Source organism: Streptopelia decaocto (assembly GCF_964273445.1).
Source record: "Streptopelia decaocto genome assembly, chromosome: 1".
NCBI classification, from domain to species: Eukaryota; Metazoa; Chordata; class Aves; order Columbiformes; family Columbidae; genus Streptopelia; species Streptopelia decaocto.
The window spans coordinates 132,616,374-132,638,977 of record NC_138663.1 but is presented as its reverse complement, the minus strand read 5'-3'; the positions used below and the strand labels follow the sequence as shown (position 1 = coordinate 132,638,977).

The 22,604-nt window shown below is 37.0% G+C and overlaps 1 protein-coding gene across 1 annotated transcript in view; it reads right to left on the bottom strand.

Annotated features, from left to right (window-relative positions):
- The window catches only part of ROBO1 (roundabout guidance receptor 1), a 312,664-nt gene that overhangs the window by 173,357 nt on the left and 116,703 nt on the right, over nucleotides 1-22,604 (bottom strand). The window lies entirely within an intron of this gene.

The following is a 22,604-nucleotide window of genomic DNA, read 5'->3' as shown; positions in this document are numbered from 1 at the left end:
AGCTGGCTCATCCATCTGCATAAACATACATTAAGCACAACAGTCCCATGGCTTACCTGAGCATCACAGTCTACACGGAAATTAAGTGGGGTTATACACATACGTACCCATACATTGAGAAAGAATCAGAAAATAATCACCAGAACTTGGTTTTCCCCTCTGAACAGTATTTTTGCCTTTGACTGTAGATTTGGGGTTTTAACAGAACTCCAAAAACCAGGACAGAGTGCTCCAGTGTGCAACCAATGTTAGGAAACCTTTCCATGCTGCTCCTTTACAGCCGCCACGGAGGGACAGAAAATAACCTCTGACCCATGTCACTTCCCAGCCCCTTCGTCTGTTGCTCTTAGAAGCTCAGCTCCATGCACACTGACAGGGATTATAGCAAATAGAAGGTACCATTGTTTAAGATATTCTTGAAAATTCAAAAACATAATCGAAACAATACAGCACTAAAAATATTCTGGGTTTTATGGTCTAACTGCTTTGTGTTTTTCATGTGCTGTAAATTATACTGTGTTTCAACGAGCAAATGAAATGAGAAAAGGACTGGACAATAAGGAAAATTTGTGTCCCTTTTGATACAATTATATACACAACAGTCCATATCTACCTAGCCCAGTTTTCCATTTATCCTAATTAAAAGTAATAAATCAGGACAGTTTATTGCCATGTTTTTATTTTTTTTTTCCTAAAGAAGAATGTTTTGACTTATCAGTTTGACATCTTCAGCATCAATTAACAATTCGACCTCAAAAGGGCATCTTCTTCTAGGAAGTTTAATTTCAGATCAATTTCAAAGCCTATTAACGAAAGCTGCAACCATGCTTACATTCACAATGGATAGCAACAGGGCTGATATGTAGGAGATACCCATAAACTAGCCCTGAAACAAATGGTCCTATAAAGCCCTCAGTGTTAACACACCACAGAGATGCCAGTTTGGGTCTTGAAAGCAAGAGTGTGCCTCATTGCTGCAGTACTGTGCCCACAGGGATAATTCTATCATCTTCATGAGAACACATATTATTTTAAGGATGTACGATATAATCATTGCTGGCTGCACTGTGCCCCATAACACAGACATACAAAATTGTATTCAAGAGTTTTTTTCTTAATCCTTATTTCATTTCAACCATAATTAAGCAATTTACATTAATAATAGAAAATAAGAGTAGGAGAAAACTATTTCAGTCAAGTTTAACACTTGTAACACTAATATCCTCTAAAGATTACAAACAGTTTCATTCAACTGTTGAACTAAAAGGCTGCTTTACATACCATAAAAAACATCTCTGAAGTAGCAGTGCTTGCTTTTTTTTTTTAGCTACATGTGAAAAAAAAAGTATCAGGACCTTATGCTATATTTTAGTTAACTCTTCAAATTACTTTTAAATAGGCAGAATAACTACTGCGGTAATAACTTGTAACTTTATAGTATAAAAAATACAGTGAACTTAGATTAAAACAGTAAAATTACTTTATCTCAGTGCTATAGCATCTGAAAAAAACCTGTTTCAAGAACTTCCAATTTTACTATGCTGATACACTTTTGTTGAAGAAATCAAGATTAAAGCAGAATACAGTAAGTAGCCCAAAGAAGTGAATTGGCTCATTGGAGCATGCACAGAGCTCATTTTCCAAGTCCCTTCATGTGTAAGTGCTCAAGGAGCTGAACGCAGTTTCAGTCATCTGACTCTGGTTACGGTCAAGCAGAGTCTTGTTCCCAAAATCTCAATTACCACTTTGAGAATTGAAGTGTTGATGGAGGCTTTGTTTATGCCATGTAACTTCTGAAGGCTGTCTATAGCAACATACTTTTTACGGAGCAAGTAACTTGGATCCAAACGACAGCAGAACAATGACCACAATATTTTTCATAAACCTGCTGGTGATAGCTTTTTAACTGCTCCAATCAATGCTACATATCTCAAGATAAATTCTAATCCTGGATACAGGAATGTAAAAGCCACGCTGACTTGATGAAAAGGCTCCCAAATCACCAAGTTCGAATGCCATTTTTGCTCCTGGTCTGTCTTGAACTGAAAGCTTTAGCAGTGGGAGTGGTCAGCTCCAAAGATGTGGGAAACCCTCCCTGCTGAATTTAATACAGAATATTTACAAGTTATAACACACTTCAAACTATGTACTTTACACCATCCCAAAACCAAAATATTCGAGCACAAAAGGTGAAATAAGCAGTAACTACAGCAATGGACTGCTTACCAATTTAGCAAAAATTTATGTAGGAGTATAATGAAATTAAGTATTTGGCATTTTATCTTCATCCTCAGATGAACAAATTAGGGTGATTCCAAAAAGCAATATGACTTTCACACAATTTCTTATGACATACCACCAATCTTTTAAGTACTGCTATAAAATGCATTCTCTTATTCAGATTTTGTAAAGCGATAAAGATAAATGAGCACAGACAATAGCTAGAATAGCTGAGCCACGTTTGACAGATATATAAAAATATATACACATACTCACACACAGAAATATGCAGATATATGTGTATGCAAAGAAAGCAAATTAGACTTATGTGGTTGTGATACTACCTACTGCCCAAATAATAAAGTAACCAAACATTATACTTTTATTACAAAGAAAATCTGCTGTTTCTCCCCACTACTTCCAAAACAAGTGTACATACACCACAAGAAACAAAGATCTGTTCTTTGTGTATTTGGCTTCACAGACAAAACCTGTTTGTAGACATGTGATTAGAGATTGCCTGTGACTAGGTATAGTAAAACAACAGTAGTCAAACAAACAAGAAAAAACAAAACAAACCCCAAAAACCAAAACAACAAAAACCCAACTGCAAAACCTAAACAAACAAACAAAAAAACCCCTACACATCATCATGTAGACCATATATTAGAACTGTAAGACAGAAAAGAACATACAACTACTACAAAGGATGATGGGAAACCTAGACTGATGCTTTGGAAATAAATACCTGATTTATTTTTAACTCCTCTTTGACATCTACTGTTCCCATAGTCAGAGTATTTAATACCAAATTAGGATGGGGTTTTGAAAAGCTCTTGATGTTGGCTAAATCTGCTACCACGGAAGTTAATGGGGGCCAGATTCACAGATGGTGTAAATCGGTTTAATCCTATCAAATCCAGCTTTGAGTGTTTTATCACTAACTTCACTGAGTACAGATTAGGCCACTGCCAAGTCTTTTGAAAATCCCACTCCTTAATTCTTCCGCATACAGCAAATTTAAAGCCCAGTAATTAAAAAGAAAAGAAAAAAAAAAAAGAAAAAAAAAGAAAAAGAAAAGAGGGGAAAAAAAGGAGGAAATAAAATTCCAAGTAAAATGAGGCTACTAGCTCCAGAGCAGTCCACTTGTCCTTTCAATGAACATCCCAGCTGAGGCCTGTAATCCCAGTTTTCAAAGACACACGACCAGTTCATATTATTATTAAATAATCCTGTCTCTAAATATTCTCAAAGCTATTTGATAAAATCAGGGCAGGCCAACAACAGGTACAATAGCTAATTTTTATTTTATTTTCACATGAGTCAAATTAAGACTGTAATTATAAAGTATTCCTCTCATGATGCAACTGCACAACTGAAAATATTAGTTTGGTTAGTGCCATCAATCTTAAGAAGTTGTAAATACATCCATAAAGAATACATTGAAAGCAAAGACAAGGACTTTTTGCAATAAGAGCAGCAGGGATGATATCCTCTGCAAGGGTATCAATTTTTACGGGTATAAAATTTGTACTGTATAAGGTCAAGTGCACGTGTGCTGTTAATTTTCACTTCTATAGTGTAGTAACCAATCCACTAGCTTCAGCTATGCAAAAAACATTCTGATTTGTTAGAAACAGTTTTGTACCACAGACAAAGATCTGGAGAGATCCAACTGTTGAAGCACTGAAATGTCAAAGAACTGATTAGGTAACATGATCAGAGGACTCTATTGGGTAGCTTATATTTCACACTGTTTGGAAAAGCAAAACCCTTTTCAAAGTCCCTGCCCACCTTGTTTGCAAACCCTCACTCTATATGTGGTGATTATTTTCAGATTAAGTATTAGATTTGAGCCCAGCAACTAGATTTGTAGAACGTGTGGATTTTGTACCACCTCATTTAGCGCTCAGTGTCTCCCTCTCAAGATATTCTGATGTTAAAAGCCAGAGGAAAATAAAGAAAACGAAATGCATTTGATCAGCTGTGTATCAGGGAACAGCCTAACCTCCTGGCTGACTACGCTGGTGGCCACACAGAACAGTCACTGACTGAGGGTCAGGGTTATGAGAAGGCTGAAGGCAACACAGGTGACTGTTCTCCCCAGGGCCTCTCAAGGAATTACAAGGATCTCCCAGTGCTGTCTCTCTTGGGAAAAGCATAATATCCACATTTTAAGCATCACAAATGGATGTTTTCTTGCAGGTAGAAGGACACTGTTCCTGTTCTGCACACCTTTCTTACATTTCTGTGACATTCTCTCCATGCCAAATATCTTTAAACAAAGTGAAAAAGTTATACGCCTGACTCGGAGTTTTCCATGTTATGAAGATGCAGAACATGATAGGAAAACAGTTTCTGAGGTTTTTACACTCATTCCAACACTGTCAAAAAGACTCAGTGGTATATGGTCATGTCTCTGGCACAGAAAAACAACATACTACTTAACTGAGACCAAAAATATGAAATAACAATTTCAATCTCATTATTCTTTGAGACTGAAACCTGTTCCACAACCTGTTTCACAACTGGAGTCAGATATTTAGACAAACTCTGCCCTCTTTATCATGAGTTTTAGTCACACAATTGAAGCATGCATGTGTAGACCATTTTTACTGTTTTGTTATGACAACAACAGCTCAAGTGCTATTTTCCGTGGTGATGATTATTGTTATTTTGAAGCCCCTTAACATCTAACTCCTCTGTCTTCTGATTAATTAATATTTCCTTTACTCCATTTTTCCCCACAGACAACTAACTCTGTGATTTCTAAACAGCATCCCTGTAGCAATAATGCTTCCAACAGAAGTCACAGAGCAGCATTATTGATGTTGTCCTATTGCAATACTTACACAGAATTCAAAAATTGCTAGGCTGCTGATGGGCTGTCATCGCCACTTACCATTTACTTCTTTCATTATTAGCTTATATTCCCTCTGGCTGTTTTTCTTTTTCCCATCTACTATCTCATATCATAGACCTATCTGCACTGTGTGTGGTATCAGATACAGCACACATTGTGTACAGTTTCTTTTCCTCCTGTTCCCTTGTCTATTTAGCCATTGAAATGACAAAACTACAGCAAGTGTGTACTGCAGTGTTAATAGATGATAGAGGGGCAAGCAGCCCTCCCGAAAGTGACAACCATCCTTAACACCCACATTCAAAATGCACTGCCTAAGCTTTCAGCACATTAAAACATCCGAAACTCAGCACATGAAGAGGTCACACAAAACCAGAGCAGGAAGAGGTGCTTGGGTTTTATTTGTAAGTGTACTGTCGCATTTAATTCCAGCAAGTAACACACTCCTTGAAATTGTGCTTTCAGATCTCATGTTCTGTAGTAACACACAGTAATGAACACTCAATTTCTTTCTTCTTTTCATTCCAGAGAAATAATGAAGAGGGACAAAGTTGCAAAGGAATCAAACAAGATCTCTTCCATGATACACCCCTTGATAACTACATGTGTCCCAAAGGTCCTTACAGAAGGTGGGATTTCAGGAGAGGATTTTTGAAGGCTGCTCTCCATAGAAAAATATAAGTACAGTAAACTCCACTGTAGTGTGCACAGGGATTTACATACAAAATCCAGACCAGAAATTTAAAGAAAAAAAACAAAAGAAAAAAAAAATCCCTCTCAGGCGTTAAATCTTTAATCCTTGATTATTTGTCCGGCAAGGTGACAGATGGCAAATCTACTGTTATTATTAAAGCTCTTCCTCTGCATTGGCATCTGTTTTCCCTGGGGTAAGTAGAACGAGGGAGTTTGCCTGCCTAACCAAATCAGCCAAGTCTAGATATGACTCCTTCCAGTATATTAATACTGCAGAGAACTACATATCCTCACATTGTCTTCTAGCATCATGCCTGCTAGCTATATATTGTGTTGTCATGATATTCTGTTCCAGTCTTTGCATAAAGGAGAATCTAAATGGATATTAATTTACACCTATCTACATCTTTCTAGTACATGAATTGCTGACATAAATAGGCATCAAATACTACCAATCTCAGAGAAGTGCAGTTGTAGTCATGGAAACAAGATCCAAGCATCAATTTGAATTTGGAATTCAAAATGAATGATCATTAAAAGGAAGTTAGTATTGACAAACTCTTTGATACAGCTGTGTGTTCCTGCAAGCATGTCTAATCCCCTATCATGCAGACCTAGACTGAGTCCTAGATAAAAATGAAGCTGCAAGGATATCTGCATCTATGGACGGGCAATCTGGGGTGGAGGCAAGGGGGGTGCTCGGATATTCACAATGCTGCATTAATGACAGAGTCATTGTTCAATATTAATACAAATAATATTTCTGAAGGTACTAGCAGTTACCCGTGACATTAAAAAAAATAATAATAATATCACCTTTTTTTTTCCAAGTAACTCTATAAAAACACTCAGGGTAACAAAGAGAACTTGCTGAGCTTTCCTCATAGTAAATCATTTTGCTTTTTTGAAGGATATATAAAGTCTAAGTGGTGCCTGGCAGGGACATAGGACAGTTATGTTTTCTATTGTTTCAGAAGGAGAAACTATGACCTAGTTCAGAAGCCTTAACAGGAATGGCTTTTGTTTTCTCTAAAACCCAGTTACATTCTTCCCTTCAAAATATAAAAGCTAATTTTTGCTCTAAATTATGTTTAGCAACATTTATTCACATTTTAATGGAAGTACTTTCCATTACTAAACACAGAATGTTAAACTAAAATCATAAACTACAAGATAATAAGCTTTCAGACTGTGATGATTATTGTATAATACTATATATCCATGCACCCCAAATGACAATAGCATAAACCATTTTGCATAAATAAACAACTGGCATTCAACATACGAAACTAGTTTTTTGTTTGTTTGTTTGTTTTTTGGGGAGGGAGTTGGGGAGGCAATTTGGTAAAGAGTATAATTTACTCATATTAGTCCATTAACTGCTTTTTACTAACAATTTCTAATAAAACAAATAAAGGTAAACCAAAGAAAAGAAGCCATCTGCACAACTAAATGGTCAGTCAGTGCATATAACTTCTATAAGCCATATTACTGAACAGTGTAAACACTATCTCCCTAAGCTGACATCCTGGCAAAAAAAAAAAAAATCATCTTTCATGTGTTAGAGGTTGAAGCTGCTGAGAAGTGGTATAACTTGCTCTAGAGAAGAGGGCAAACAAATACTTTATCTGTGAAGAAGTGGGAAGGAAACAGACCCTCTCAGTAGTGTTCTGTTTGTGAACAAGATTAAAAAGGAGGAAGCTTAAAACATGAAAACTGCAGCAATCACGATCCTGTCTACCACTTTTTTTTTCCTCTTTCTACAGATGTGAGTTAAAAGGCAAGCAAGAAGGAAGAAAAAAGCATGTGATAACACGAGGCAGCTACCCGTTGTGAAAAACACACATTTACTGTCTCCTGAAAAAACTCATTGTTTAATTCTGAGAAATATTTTAGGCAGTCAGGTTTTCTGAACTTCTTAATTATGGACAATTTGCTTTCTCCTGCCACCTAGGTTATTAAACTGGCTGATTTATTTAGAATGAGCCTTTTGGCTTTTTGAATATAGTAAAAACCTATGAAACGGTATGACTCAGGCATGTACCATAATTTTTCCAGCAACAAAACAAAAGGTCAAAGGCTGAGCTTAGAATTGACAGGTTAGCTGTGCTGTAAATCAATACCAGCCTTTGTTGACCACAGTGATCACCTTATGGATAAAGGTCAAATCATTTAGAAGGTTCAAAGAATACTAATGAAACCTCATGCTCAAATTCTTCCGTTTTTCTGCACTCTCAAAATATACTTCTCCTGTGTTAGTCCTTTACTGAACAGAAAGTTGAAATTATGAACTATAAATCATTCAGTTACCAGCCATAAATGGGAGAGAGACAGAAACCATCACCCATAAACTCCAGAAGTTCCCCTGACACCAGAAATTAAGAGGATGATGCCTTTCCCTGCTGGCCTAAGAGAGTGATTACTAGCGCTGTACTACTGCCATAAAACACCACTTAATTTGGAATTCACCATGAGACTACTAATTGGGTCAATAGCCAGAAAGTGGAAGTCAGCGGTGATGGTCTGCCACTCAAGCATGCTTTTGCTGTCTGCTTAGAGAAATTCTGTGCATCCGCAAGGAGCCACTAGGAACGGGATGCAGCTGCAGATACAGGAGGAGACACGATGGCTGAACCTGGACGGAAGGATGTGGGGTCTGTACACTCCAAACCCTTCTGGTACCCAGCTCATGGTTTCTCTAGCATTGCCTCCCTGATTGTCCCATCACAAAGCAGTGCTCTGAGCAGGGTCAAACAGGAGAAAGTTCAGGGCTAGAAGACAGCATTTATTTTGAAAATAGAGGAGTCTCAACGAATCCAGAGTAGGTCTGACTGTCCTTTGTGAGACAGAAACATGTTCGTAGGGCTAATTCACACAGATCTTTTGGAACAGACGCATCTTATCCTAAGAGAAATCACTGTAAATAATTAGATAAAATTAAACCATAAAACAATTATATAACCTTCAGAGAGTTGTCACTGTTTTGTCAGTCAGTACAAATTCTATAAGTACAGTTTCCAGTGTTTACTTTGTGAATGTGTTCAGAAAGGCAGTGTTTTGTCTGATAATTTCTTTTGATCTATTAAAGTTTTATAAGTTTCAAGAATCTTTTGCTACTGACAGCATTTTGATTAGTTACCACACAGATTCTTCCCTATCAAAAGATTCCTGTTAGCAAGACTGTAAGCCACTTTGTCACTATGCTGAAGGGGAGAGAAAGGCTTTCTCCTTTATTTCGTCAGCTTGGCGATCACAGACTTAGGATTCAGAAGACAAATACTTTTATCTCAGTTTTTATGAAGGTCAGCACCAGGAGTTTGTCCCTTCTTGGTAAGTCCTGTACTGTTACTATTTTAAACTTCACTGGAGTCGGTCACAAAAGGTTAAGAAGTCTGAGGTTCTCTCTGAGATCAGAAACATCAAGAAGCGAGTAAGCCCCATATAAGCGCATGGTCTTACCATGAGGTCTCAAAAGCTCTCCTCCCACTGCTTTGCTTTTTTTTAATGCATTTCTGCCCAGTGTGTCAATGTAACTCATAAGTGTTTGTATGTCTTTCAGGAACGTTATCTTCTCTTTATAGCAAAACTGTTATAAAACCATAGCAAAACAGACAATTCTGCATGCAACCTGATTTAAAGGTCATACCCTTATATGCAGCTATCAAAAAGATTTAAATAAACCTCTTAAGCTCAGTCTTCACGTGCCATATATCCTGCTGGAATCACTGTATTTTCTTTCTCGTTTAAAAAACAGCATCAAAATTCCTAACCGGGCTGTAGGATGGGTCTGTCAGTTCACAACAGACATCATGCATAGATTACCTTAAAAAGGAAACATTAATTTCAAATGGACAGGCACTCAGGCACTCCTTAAAAAAGAAGAAGAAGAAGAAAAAGAAAAAAAAGGATCCTCCTGCGGTTTTCCAAAAGCATTCCACCGCGGTTACTTACATTGCTTTGAAATTGGTTTGAGTTATGGGAAGGCCACAGCCTGAGACCGGCAGCTGAGACAGCAACAGAGATGAAAGTTTTTTAGCTTCCAGATTCAAGGGGGAATACAGCTGCTACAGCTGGTCCTCTCAGATCTCAACACTTACTACAGCGATCGAGAAAGCGATAATGCTTTATGTCTCGGTTTGAAGAACGCATTAATAAAAACAGTCCTTAAATAGAATGAAAAAACCCCAAAATAATTAATCAAACACCAAGCTTTTAGCTCTGGAAATTGAAGTGGGCTGATTTTAGGGAAACTGAGTTCTGTTACATACTGAATTACCTGCTCTGCATGAAACTGCCATGGCTGTGTGTCAGTGCCCTTTTTCTTTTTCTTGAAAGACAGTAATTTATGTTAACCTTACAGTGATTTTAATTGATATACAGCCGCATATATATGAAAAAATTTTAGAAGTTTCTCGTAGAAAGATAGGGAAAAAGAAAAACAAAATGAGTACCATGAAGCATGGACCAAGGCAGATATAATGTGAGAGTGTGATATCAAGCACCTTTTCAAAGAAAAGCAGCAGTAATAACCTAAGTGGAAAGGACTGGAAATCTTCAAGATCACAGGATCTTTACGATCACTCTTCAACAGTGACTTTGTGAACAGTGACTGTTCAACAAATGATTGCGTGATACCTGTACATTCCCCTCTGGGAACTTCATGAGAAAGCTCAGGGGTTGGACAGGACAGAAAATGCCTGAGCAGGATTTTGGAGAGGAAAAAAAAAAAAAAAAGGCAACCTATTCCATTCATGTAGTTTTAACTACACTGCTAATTTTGGAACTTATTTACAAACAAGTAGTGGTTTTAAAACAAAATTGTAGCATGGTTACAGTTGTTAAAGTACTTAAGTCTATTTAACCAACATGAAAATTCATATTATTTTGATACAATTTATCCAGATGCTGGAACAGAACATAACTTTGTTAAAGCATAGAGGAAAGTGCCAAATCAGAAACTCATTTCCAGGCTCAGTTTACAAAAATGTTTCAGTTCTCATCTGAGAACAATGCAAACTGCTGAACATAAAATAAGAATGATGATGACACCAGTTCAATTTAGATGTTTAAACATCAACAGAGCAACTTTGGAAATTTGCCTTTTGCACTGGTGTGGTTTTGGTCAGTGTACTGGTGTTGGCTGGGACAGAGTTAATTTTCCTCACAGTAGCTAGTAAGGGGCCATATTTTGGATTTGTGCTGGAAACAGTATTGCTAACACAGGGATGCTTTAGTTACTGCTGCGCAGCGCTCACACAGAGCCAAGGCCCTTTCTGCTCCTCACCTAACACCACGGGTGCACAAGAAATTGGGAGGGGACACAGTTGGGACAGCTGACCCCAACTGACCAAAGGGATGTTCTGCACTATATGACATCATGCTCAGCATATAAAGCTGTGGGAAAAAGAAGGAATGTGGGGATGTTTGGAGTGATGGCGTTTGTCTTCCCAAGACACCACTGCACATGATGGAGCCCTGATCTCCTGGAGGTGGCTGAACACCTATCTGCCCATGGAAAGCAGTGAATGAATCCCTTGTTTTGCTTTGCTTGTGTGCCCGGCTTTTGCTTTACCTAATAAACTACCTTTACCTCAAACCACCAGTTTTCTCAATTTTAACCCTTCTGATTCTCTCCCCCATCCCCTGAAAGGAATGAGCAAGTGGTTGGGTACCTACTAGGGTTAACCCACAACAGTCAACCACCATCTGTCAAAAAATAAACACCCTCTTCTAAAAAAAATAACACTAATAGCTTCTTCAGAAAACACCTACAGTCATGGGTATAATCATTTTGTACGATGTTGTAGAGAAATTTAGAAAGGAGAATGTATTTCAAATGTGGCTTTTTTTTTTTTAATGCAATAAAAATCTTCCTTTAAACGAGACTGGAAATTATTTTGGCATGAAAATTTTTCAAGCCAAAATCATAGAAAAACTTGAGGACCAAAATTTGACAGCTGTACCTAAAGGATAATATAATGATATTGCATCAGACCTATCAGAAAACTGTTTTTTCTTTCTTTAGTCATCTACAATATAGCACATGAAGCTGATGATTCAACTGCCTTAAGCCAAACTAACAGCATTTTCTTGTATCTTAAATTACCCCTAATTAGTTTTAAATGCTATGTTTTGTTTTTAATAAAACTCATCACTGGCTATGAAAAAAAGGTATCCTTCCAAGACTTAATTCATAAATTCTCTCTCTTTCCCAATAGTGGAAAAAGCTGAAAGCAAATAACCACTGGTATCAAAGTAGTCATGGTTCTATTAAGTTAGCTAAACCACACAGGCAGCTGGAAATCAATATGAACTAAAATCTGCAAGTTGCTATGCATGAAAACACATATTTAGACATTCATAAATCGAGAACTGTTTACTAACAATTTGCTTGTTAACTGTAACATGATCAGTATTGATTTACATCACAGGATGGATAAAGAATTTTACAAAATCGTAATTCTTGGTTCATGATAATTAATTAAAACAGTAAACAAAAAGTCCTTTTCCACAGTTAACCTCATTCAAGAACCACTAAGCAACAGATATGGCATGAACTACTGTTATAACACAAAGAAACCTCATATGTTTAGTTATGTACCATACAAGTAAGTCTCAAGTCATGTTTTGATCAAATACCCTGAATAAATCTCTTTTGTCTGAAATGAATTCAATCATGTGACTTTAAAATAAACAGAAATTAACCTTTTTTCTTCTCTTTTCTGTTACTAGATTACATACTTCCGTTTAATAAGAAAAGGCAGATTTTTTGTGTCTACAAAACGATTTTGTACCTTTTATTGCAGATGCTCAAGAAATTAAGTTCACAGAGAAGTTAGTGAAAAGTAGTTATATACTTTCAAATGTAGGTGCAAAAGCTTTTGTTTCTGCAGTCTGGGAAGTGATCCATTTTAATGTGGCTGGTTTTAATCTATATTTGGAAAATGGCTTTCAGACAAACAGCTTGCAGAGCTTTCAGACACATCCTCCAATTTTAAGAGGAAGTCAGGACAAACCTTTCTGAGTAGTCAGCACAGCCTTTCTGAGAAATGCAGACATAGGAGGTAATTGTTCATCAGTTTACAGTATGATTCTGGACCTAAATAAGTAAACAATTGGCTATTGTGGGCCTAGAATTTCTTTCTGATGATCAAAAGTATATTTCTTTCTAAGCTCTCAACTGACCCCCCAAATTTTGGACCTTCTCGCTTCAGGCTTTAGAAGCTTCCTTTATCAGTGAGGAGCCCTGTAGGTACTTCAATACAAAAGACAAATTTTCCACTGAAGTGGATTCACCACGTTCAGCAGTCTATAAAGAAGTAATGCATCACTTATTTCAGTTATTATATAATATATAGCAAATGGTGCAAAGGTCTAAGAAGAGATCATGAAGCAGTAGCTACAGCCAGAAGCACAAGACAGTGTCACAGAAGCCAGAACAGAGCAGGTCGTACAAATATGAGGAGTAAACTCAGAGAACACTTGGCCCTGCCAGGGAGAAAGCTGGGGAAGTCCATTAAAGTTTCATTTACCACAGGATCCACGTGCCGCTCATGCTGTTTATGCTATTATTCCTCTGGACGTAGACTAGACTTCAGAAAAAAGCTAGCAAAACACTATCACACAAAGCGTAAAATGTTCACGGAACAGATCACACTCAACAGCTCTTTAGTCTTCCTACTGAAAACTGCTACTTCAGTTTTGTGTTTAGTAAAACACAAAGTTTTCAGTGGCGGCGACACTTGCTTCACGCCGCTCATATTCCTGGCCAGCCAAAGATCCCATCACAGAACGTTATTATGGTGGATACCTATTCGAGCCAATTTTAAAAGAACAATCATTTTTCAGTCTCATACATCGTGTTTAACATCCAGACTCGGCTGCAAATCTCAGATGAGGAAAAATATCTAAACAAAGTCTTTTCATTCAAAGGGCTGGAATATTAACATGCCACGACCTCAATAATTCCTTTGAACATTAAATGTCAAATGTACAGCAGTGAGCAGGTTCGAAAAAAATTACCATAGAGACTGTTCTGCCTTACCAGAAATAACTGTTACTTGGGTTTTATGTTTCTTCTGCAAATCAAGGGTTGCATCAGGTACATTCATTTGGCTACTGAACATTAAATACAGTATTTTCCCTTAGGAATGCTTCAAGACAATTACACTACCTCCTTCTTCAGAACTGATACTTGCAATTCATCCAACAGTTGACTGCCATGACTTCAGTAAGAATACTTAGTGTTTAGAACCAAACCAAAATCTCCATGACTTCACTGGAGGCATTGGTAAAGTACTAAAAAATACTCTTCTATTTTCTTAAACCTTACTTAGTTCTATTAACACCAATGTCTTACATTATTCTTCTTCTTCTTCTTCTTCTTCTTATTATTATTATTATTATTACATCAGTTATTTACAACAAAGTTTTAAGTTTTCAAAATGAAGCACCTAAATTTCCTAAGCTTAAAATAACTGAAAACAAAGTGCATGACAGTGTAATTCACATTGAGTGACATCTGTGAAACTTCAGAGGAAAATTAAAATCTAAAATGAAGCTATTTAATTTACTCAATTATCAGTTAGAACTCAGAAATTAATTTCAGACAATTTTAAGAAAAAAGATCCTATTACACGTTTCTTGGAATTTTGTGTCAGAAGTACATACCTGTGAGCCTCTATCAACAAAAACCCAACCAAGAGCTCATACCATTTATGTTAAGAACAAAAGCAGAGCTCTACTTAAGAGTTTGTAAGTGGGAAAACTCAGGGCATTTTCTAATGGTTTTACACTTTTCCAGTTAAAATATACAACTATTATTTCTGACTTGACTAAGTAAGGCCTTTGCAATTTGAGCACTTGTTCAAGAAATGTTAGACTAAACTTCAATATTCCTTTGGGATTCACAAGAGATTCAAATTCACCACTCCTACATCTTGCACTGGCTTCTGGAGCCACTGGTCTAACAGGCTACCATGTAAAATGGAGCAGCATGATGAAAATTGGCTTTTACAGCCATTATCTTTCTAAAATGAGGGTCAGAACCAATAAAGCTGCCATGTTTTAGAACCCATCCAACATAAAGGATATAACACTGGGAAACAAATTTCTCACATAGTACAGCAGCATTTAGTTTGCATGTCCTAAGCAGCTGTAGAAAGGAATTCAGAATGAGATGCTTACTTTAGCTGGGACAGCACTACTTGCCAGTCATCACGATAATACAGAAGTAGGCAGTTGATAAAAGCATGGGCTACCAGCAACTCAACAGAGCTTTTCGGGAATCATTATTTGCATTAAGAACAGAAATTATGCTGCAAATTTTTTTAGATACGGGTCTTAGACATCACTTGCACAATTTAAGTCATCATTTTAAAGCACTTGTACTTCATTCCTTTTTGTTGAACATAAACAGGATATTAATTAAAACTGCAGCATAACTATCAGCTACAGCACATAATTTTTGAGCATTGCTTTTATGAAGTTAAGAAAAATCATCAAGCTTTGCTATTGTTTTTACAGAATCTTGTGGGCAGCGGTAAAACTGTAAATAATTATGCCAATGCCACACTACTGCTGAGTCAAATGCCTGAAAATAAATCTAAGCATTAAGAAAGTCAGGAAATACCATTATTTGTGGGGAAGCATGACCTAAAATGTGGTGATATTGTGGACAACCATGACTAAAATCATGAAACGGGGGGGGGGGGGCGCAGAATTATGGACTGGGCGACAGAGGTGAATAGCAGACCCGAAACTTTGTCTTCCTCCTTTATTACGTCAACAGGTTTGCCACAGGAAAGCAGCTGAAAGCTCCTCCTCATCTCACCCTCAGTCTCAAAATACAAATACTCGCTAACACCAAACCTATGAAGTGATGAACAAGGATCTGATCAACATCAGATGCCAAAAGTGACACTTGGAATCACAAGGATATCGAGATCTGCATGAGGTTACACCCTCCACACTTCTGTCTATAATGTTTTGAAGATCTCACTATAAAAACCACACTTTTAATCCAGCTCAACTTTAACAAACTAATGGTGAAGTACTTGAATTAAAGTTGATACTAAAGGTTGTACAGATACTGATTTTATTGTATTTTCGCTTGTGTTCATATAAAATCTTCTAACCCTAAACATATTACACAAGTAAGTGAATGGGATAAGCCATTCTGTCATATCATTGCACTCCAAGTATGTGCATTAAGAGCAGAAAAATAAAACTTTATATTAGATGTTATGATACCCCTGCTCTAGTGGCAGCCAAAGATCCTGGATCTCATGGATCTACATTGCCTTTAACAAGGCAAACACAGTAATTTATACTGTACAACTAGCATAGACTCTAAACAAGTCCCAATCTTTTATTAAAGCAGTCGAAAGAAGACAGTGACTTCATGCTATCAGTGTAAGTGATAGCATTCATACAGAACTACTGTAGGTACTTTTAAAAGTCTGACTGCACTCCTTTGAAGTATACTAAGTACCATTTTCCTGTTTTCCTAACGGTAAAAACAAAGAGTAGAAACAAAACTGAATTTGGACATGCTGCTGTTTCTGAACTACTTCTGAACTACTCAGCCCTGTAAGGCACTATGGTGCAGACAGGTGAACTTCACCATACTGGAATAACCACTTACAGCAAATACTCGAAGGGAATGCAAACATTACATAAATGTCTCAGCAAAACAAGTCTGACCATCTCTCATTATTATCTGTACAACTCAAGAAGATAGAAGCTGCATTGTTTAGCAAAGGTTATTATACTCTTTGCTTCAGACTTGTAAATAAACTGATCCAATCCATATATTTTAATTTCTGAAAAAATGCTTGTAGGATTAGCCTAAGGTATTTAAAGGGTTTTACATCTTAGAGATTATTTTGTACAGTGCTACAATCTAAAAGTTTTGTAATTTTAATTATAGACTATCCATAAATAATCATACAGGAGAAATCATATTCAAAAGAAGTAAAGACCAAAGTCTTTATGATATTGTGAACACATCACGGGAAAGAGAAGGCAAAACAGGTTTGTTGTTGTTGTTTTAAATGAAGGGTTTGCAGACTGTGGGGCAAAGGGAACAGATTTAAATGGCAAAACTAGGGAAGAACGAAAACATGGCAAAATGGGGAGTGGTTCAACAGAACACAAGGAGAAAGTGAGAAAGAAAGTAAATCTTTCCAAGAAAATGGAATGGTCACTAAAGAGACCTGGAGAAAATGACAGGACGTGTGCTTAGCAGTTACATAATAGACATGGAAAGAAACCATGGGACTACAATGTCACCTGTTCCCTCACAGAAAACAGAAGGCGGGCAGAAGAAAGTGGAAGAGCTATCTGTTCTTGATAAAAGACTGAATGCTCATTTTCTCTCTGGCTGTGAGACAATCACACATAAATTAAAAATAATGTGTCTTCCTCCCAAAAAGCACACTAATGTGATTAATGCGTAAAATTTTAAACCCAATACAAATCAAACCAAACATAGTTAAGAATAACTCAGATATTTGAGTGCTCTCCTCCATGAGAGCAATAAATTTTAATTTTTTGACTTTGCAGCTCAGACGAGTAGCAATTGAGCTCTATGGCTTACATTTGTTATATGTAAGAGAGAAAGCGCTCATACTGATTCAAAAAGAGCGTTAAGTGAAAGTTATAGCACTTGCATTAAAGCATGTCATGGCTATTGTCCAAAGGGGCTTGAGCACTGCTCTTATCTCTAATTAAAATATAACATTTCATTCTCTGTATCTGTCAATTTAGAAAAGATATGACTTCTGAAACATCAAAGGATACCGCAACTAGAAAACGCTTTAGAGTTCAGAACAGCAACAACTGCCAAAGAGCCGTCCTGCAGTTCATCATCTCAGAGTTAATATGTCATCATTCCAGCAGCAGCATACAGTGAGCACACTTGCAAAAAATAAACCAGGCAAAAAATATTTAAGGAAACAAATGACTGTTGACAATACACTTTTATTTTATGTGCTTATATGTGAGAGAGCAGGAGAGATGGAAAGACACAACAAGAGAGTTAACAGCCTACAAAAAATAAGGGGAGTGCATATATTTTGCTTAACATTCATTATAATTTTTCCTTGAATGCAGTCTCAGTCTTACAACTGATTTGTGGAGTTTTACCAAGGACTAGTCAGACAAAACTTTTACCCACTGGGGTACTATTCTTTTTGGGTTAAAAAGAAATAAAAAGCTGAAAAGTGTTCAAGAAACCTGCTCCTCCAGCCAGTCTTCGGCAACATCTCCACTGCAGGACGCATCAGTGTGGACTTTTCCATAATATAATATGTAACAATTTTGTATGCAAAGCATCTCATGTGCCTACAAAGTATGAGGCTATATCTTTAATTACTGGTAGTTATTTTCTGTAAAAATATATTTCATAAAATTATAATGTTGCACAAGAATCTTTTATAATGGTGTAAATATTTGAACCTGAAGATACATTTACATTGCAGAAAAGTACAAACTGGCTACCCACATGAACTGGGCCTCTCTCTGCAAGCAGGCACGGCCTACAGTCCTCTAAAGTTCAAAATGGGCAACAGCCGTTCACCCCACTACTAAAGGATTCCGCTTATTTACAGATCAGTGATTTTACAGAAAATATCAGAAGTCAAACAACACGCCACCACAGACATACAGATGTCTCAAGATTAATTCCATGATCACCTGGAGGACTCCTCCTCCATCCAGGAGCTGGATAGAAACAAACATTGTAATATATACATTTGCCGAGATGATGAAAGAGCAGTGAGGGATGATGGAGTATATGACTTTGGAATTTAGACTGTGATTTAGTGGATTGTGCATGAACAAAGCATTCTGAAATCACTGCCCGCCACATGGATCACTGGTGATTCAGAAAATATTTCAGTGGAAAAGATACACACACACAGGCCCTTGTTAGCATTTTGGCAACAGATCATTGCAGTTTTTCTGCCAGACGTGCAAAAGCTGAACTGGCACAATGTCATGCTACACACTGTACATCCTGCACGTATCTTTCAGCTGTGATTGCTCTGGTATAACAAATGGCATCTGAGAACCCATAAATATCAGTAAACAGTTCCAGCTGACTAATAGCTTGTCTCTCTCTCTTTAATTTGGCACTTCACACAAATAACATCGGGCCACTTCTGCTTTTCTGAATAGAGTATTTGCTTTTAGGAAAGACAGACAGAACGACAGAAACCTAAATTTAAAAAAGGCAGGCAGGGAAGGGGATAGGGCACAATTCAAAAAAGATACCCGAATTGCTTTTTTCTAAAACTACTGAATATATGTAGAATTTGACTCCTGTGCAATAACTTTACACATGTAACTGAGTGATTAAGTATAGGTAGGATAAAACAGATGCTTGACTTTTTGCCGCTGCTTCCAGGCAGGAAACATTAAGAGCCACACGCTCCCCACAGGCCGCTGGGACAGCCAGGCAAGGCCCGTGGTAAACCCCCCCACTTCTTTATGACATAGTTTCTTTTTTTTATCTGCATTGCTGTTGCAAGCCCAGCAGCACGGATACAAGAAGTCTAAATCTTCTTCCATCTAGTGCTCAAGCTCATTAAATGTCACAAAATGTTTCCAAATGGAGAAAGCAGAAAGGGCAAGGTTCATAATAGGATTTACAGAACAAAACATCCCTTTCTCTCACTGTAACTTGGGAGAACACTTACACCACAAGAAAAAATAAAAACCTAAATAAATAGTCGAAGAAGTTCAGTCATCTGACTGCCCTAAAAGCTGTTAAACAAAACTGATAAAGCTAACCTATTAATCCTCCAGCAGGACTACTGTAGAAATAATAATTTATGCAAGTCCCCTGGTTACTCTGATGTCTTTATCTGTGGAAGTGCAGTGACCCCTCAGTGTCTTTGACCTACTAAGTGCTAACAGATCAAACACTCAACAGCTTTTAATATATTTTCAGATTTGCGTCCTAATCAGATGCTGACTCTCGAGTTCTCCAGCAATGAATATTTAATAATATTCAGCCAAATACTGTTAGACTGAGAAAGTATCAGCTCCTGTGGATTACGTGCAATAGATTCTCTGCATGCAATCATAATAATTTGGCAGTATTGAGTGATTGGAGGGAATAAGACCAGGCATGGTAATAACACTTAAATAATAAATCACTATGAAAAATATATGGAAATTTTCAGTCTGTAGCATTACATACACTTAAGCAGTACTTCTTTATACCTGAAAGGTACACTTGATATATTAAATTCAGAAGTTTATACTGACAGGAAGTCTAAAGTGAAAATGTTGAACTTTTTTCACTGAAATTCTGTGTCTGTATGTTTATCATTTTGACAAGGAAATAAACTGTTCTTAACACAGCTCCAGGTGTGGCATCATTTTACAAAAATAAACACATTTAATTATAAATTGACCTACTCTACTGTATTAAAATGGAAAAAAAAAAAAAAACTAGTAGCGCAATCGAACAAAAGCAGAGGGGAAATGAATGGGAAAGATTATCCAATACAAAAAACTAATGACCGTAAAAGAGATTACTTTCTTCGGTTGTTATCTTCGATTACCAAAGCAAAAGTAACAGGATCAATCTAACCAAGGATAATAATCATTTTAAGTTTTGTAAAATACTTATTCACATTAATATTCAGTTCTGCAGGTTTCCTTTATATGATGACCAGGGTTTTATAAGGGCTTTGTAAAGAAGAATAAAGATCAAGACAAATGTTCATTAAAAGCCACTAAAATCTGTACTGAAGAGAAAGACTGCCATTCACTGCAGTAAACTGTTCTAAACCTAACCCAGGAGATCATCCATCCCTTGGTTCACTTTTACTGTCACAGGAAGTACAATGTTATTTTAAGCTTGTCTCTACCTGGCAGAAATTAAATGTTACTCATGTTTAATGGCTCATTTTCCAGTTAATCTACTACTTGAATGCAAAAATACTATGCTAAGTAAAATCCTTTCAAACATGCATAGTTAATAAATCCACAGTATTCAAAATAGGGATTGAGAAGGCAAACATAATTTGCAATGTGTGCCAGTATGTAGCTTACCTTCTCATGAACTCAGATTTTACAATTGTTTCATTGGTTTTTCAAGCCAAAAATTGTTCATACTTCAGCAGTTTGCCAGAGGGAAAACAAACTCTAGTATCTTATGAAGTATAACAACTGAAGATCAAGCAAGTGCATATTTGAACAAAACAATTTTACAATGTTGCTAAGCTGAGTTAACAATAAATCACCAATCATCTTTAAAAGATGTATTCCTGCTCTCTCATTTTTATTATGGAAAACACATTACCTTTTGTACAACAGTTTATTAAAATACTTTTGTCCAAGCAAGTTTTAATAATACAACTTAAAATGGAAAAAAATGAGCCTGAACTTTGGGGTTTGTTCTCCCTGCACACAAACTGGGAAGATTACGAAAAATTCATGATCTGACATCCGCATTGTCTCATCTTGCTGAAACGAAACTAACTGCCTGCATTCACTCACAATAGCTGTCTGAAAGGAAAGCTGCTAAAGCAGAAAGCCTTCAACACATCATTTGCCACTACATACCTCTCACATTGTGACTTTCATTGAACAGGCTTGCAGGCTCCACGGAACCTCGTTCATCCTAAGCGTAGAAATAGGGTCCCAAAAGAAAAGAAACAAACAGCAGCAGCCATATCCTCTCTTTCTAATGTACAAAATAAGTACTGCTTGGGAGCCAGAAGGGGAATTTGAGTTTTGATCTTTCACCCAAGAATACTCTCTCTGAAACTTGGATTTATAAGCATTTTCAAACCAATAAAGTTGTCCCAACTTCTATCAGAGGAAGTGGTACTCTCTGCTTTCTGTGATAGTAGCATCCTCTGCCTTTCTAGAAGTTATATGAACCAGCAGGAAGCACAAATAAGTCCTTTGAGATCTATAACTGAACCACAATCATGCATTGCAGTAATTAAATAATAATATTCACAGTTAGTGTGAGAAAACTAGCAATGTGAAAAATAGTCTGTAAAGATGACAGTGATTTCCACAGCTATCTACTCAACACTTCAGGTTGTCTATGTTCACAACATAAATTTATTTTTAAGTATTAGTATTTAATTAAAACAGGTTTTCCAACTAAACATAAAAAATATTCCCATGCAACTAGCTAAGGCAAAAAAGGAACTTTCATTGAAATCAGCAGGCAGAAAAGCACAGCCTCCACTTTTGTATTTCAGAGTATCATTCCAGTAAAGCCCTGATTTGGCAATAAACATGTAATACTTCTGAATGCTGCCGTTCTCTGCTGTGAAGAGGGGAAAGTACATACTTCACTGACGCTGCAAACGCAACAATTCTCATACTAACCTAAAAGAAGCCTGCAGGAGTAGACTTGTCAGAAGAGGAGTCTAAGAGCCGCTCCGTCCAGGCGCTCTAATGGTTCTCTTCCAGGGTTGTGGACTGGCCTGGGAGAGCGGCGTGCCACCCCACAATGGGGACAACCCACCACCTGGGGAATGGTGGGGGGAGACAGATGCGGAGCTATGGGCTGTCACTGCTCTCACTCACTACAGTTGCCACCACCATTTGCAGACTTTCATGACTTTTTGGATTTGTATAAATAGAAGCGGAGGGATAAAACCCAAATGGAGGAAAATGGCACAAAAGGAAGTCTTATTAAACAGCAAATTTCTTAGGTTGATGTTTTATCAACCATGATCTTAGCTAGACAGAAAGAAAAAACAATAATTTTTGAAACCAGCAATGAATCATATATGGCATTATTCTAGTTGTTATAGGTATTAAAAATCAGTTTTAGATCTACTGGATGGGA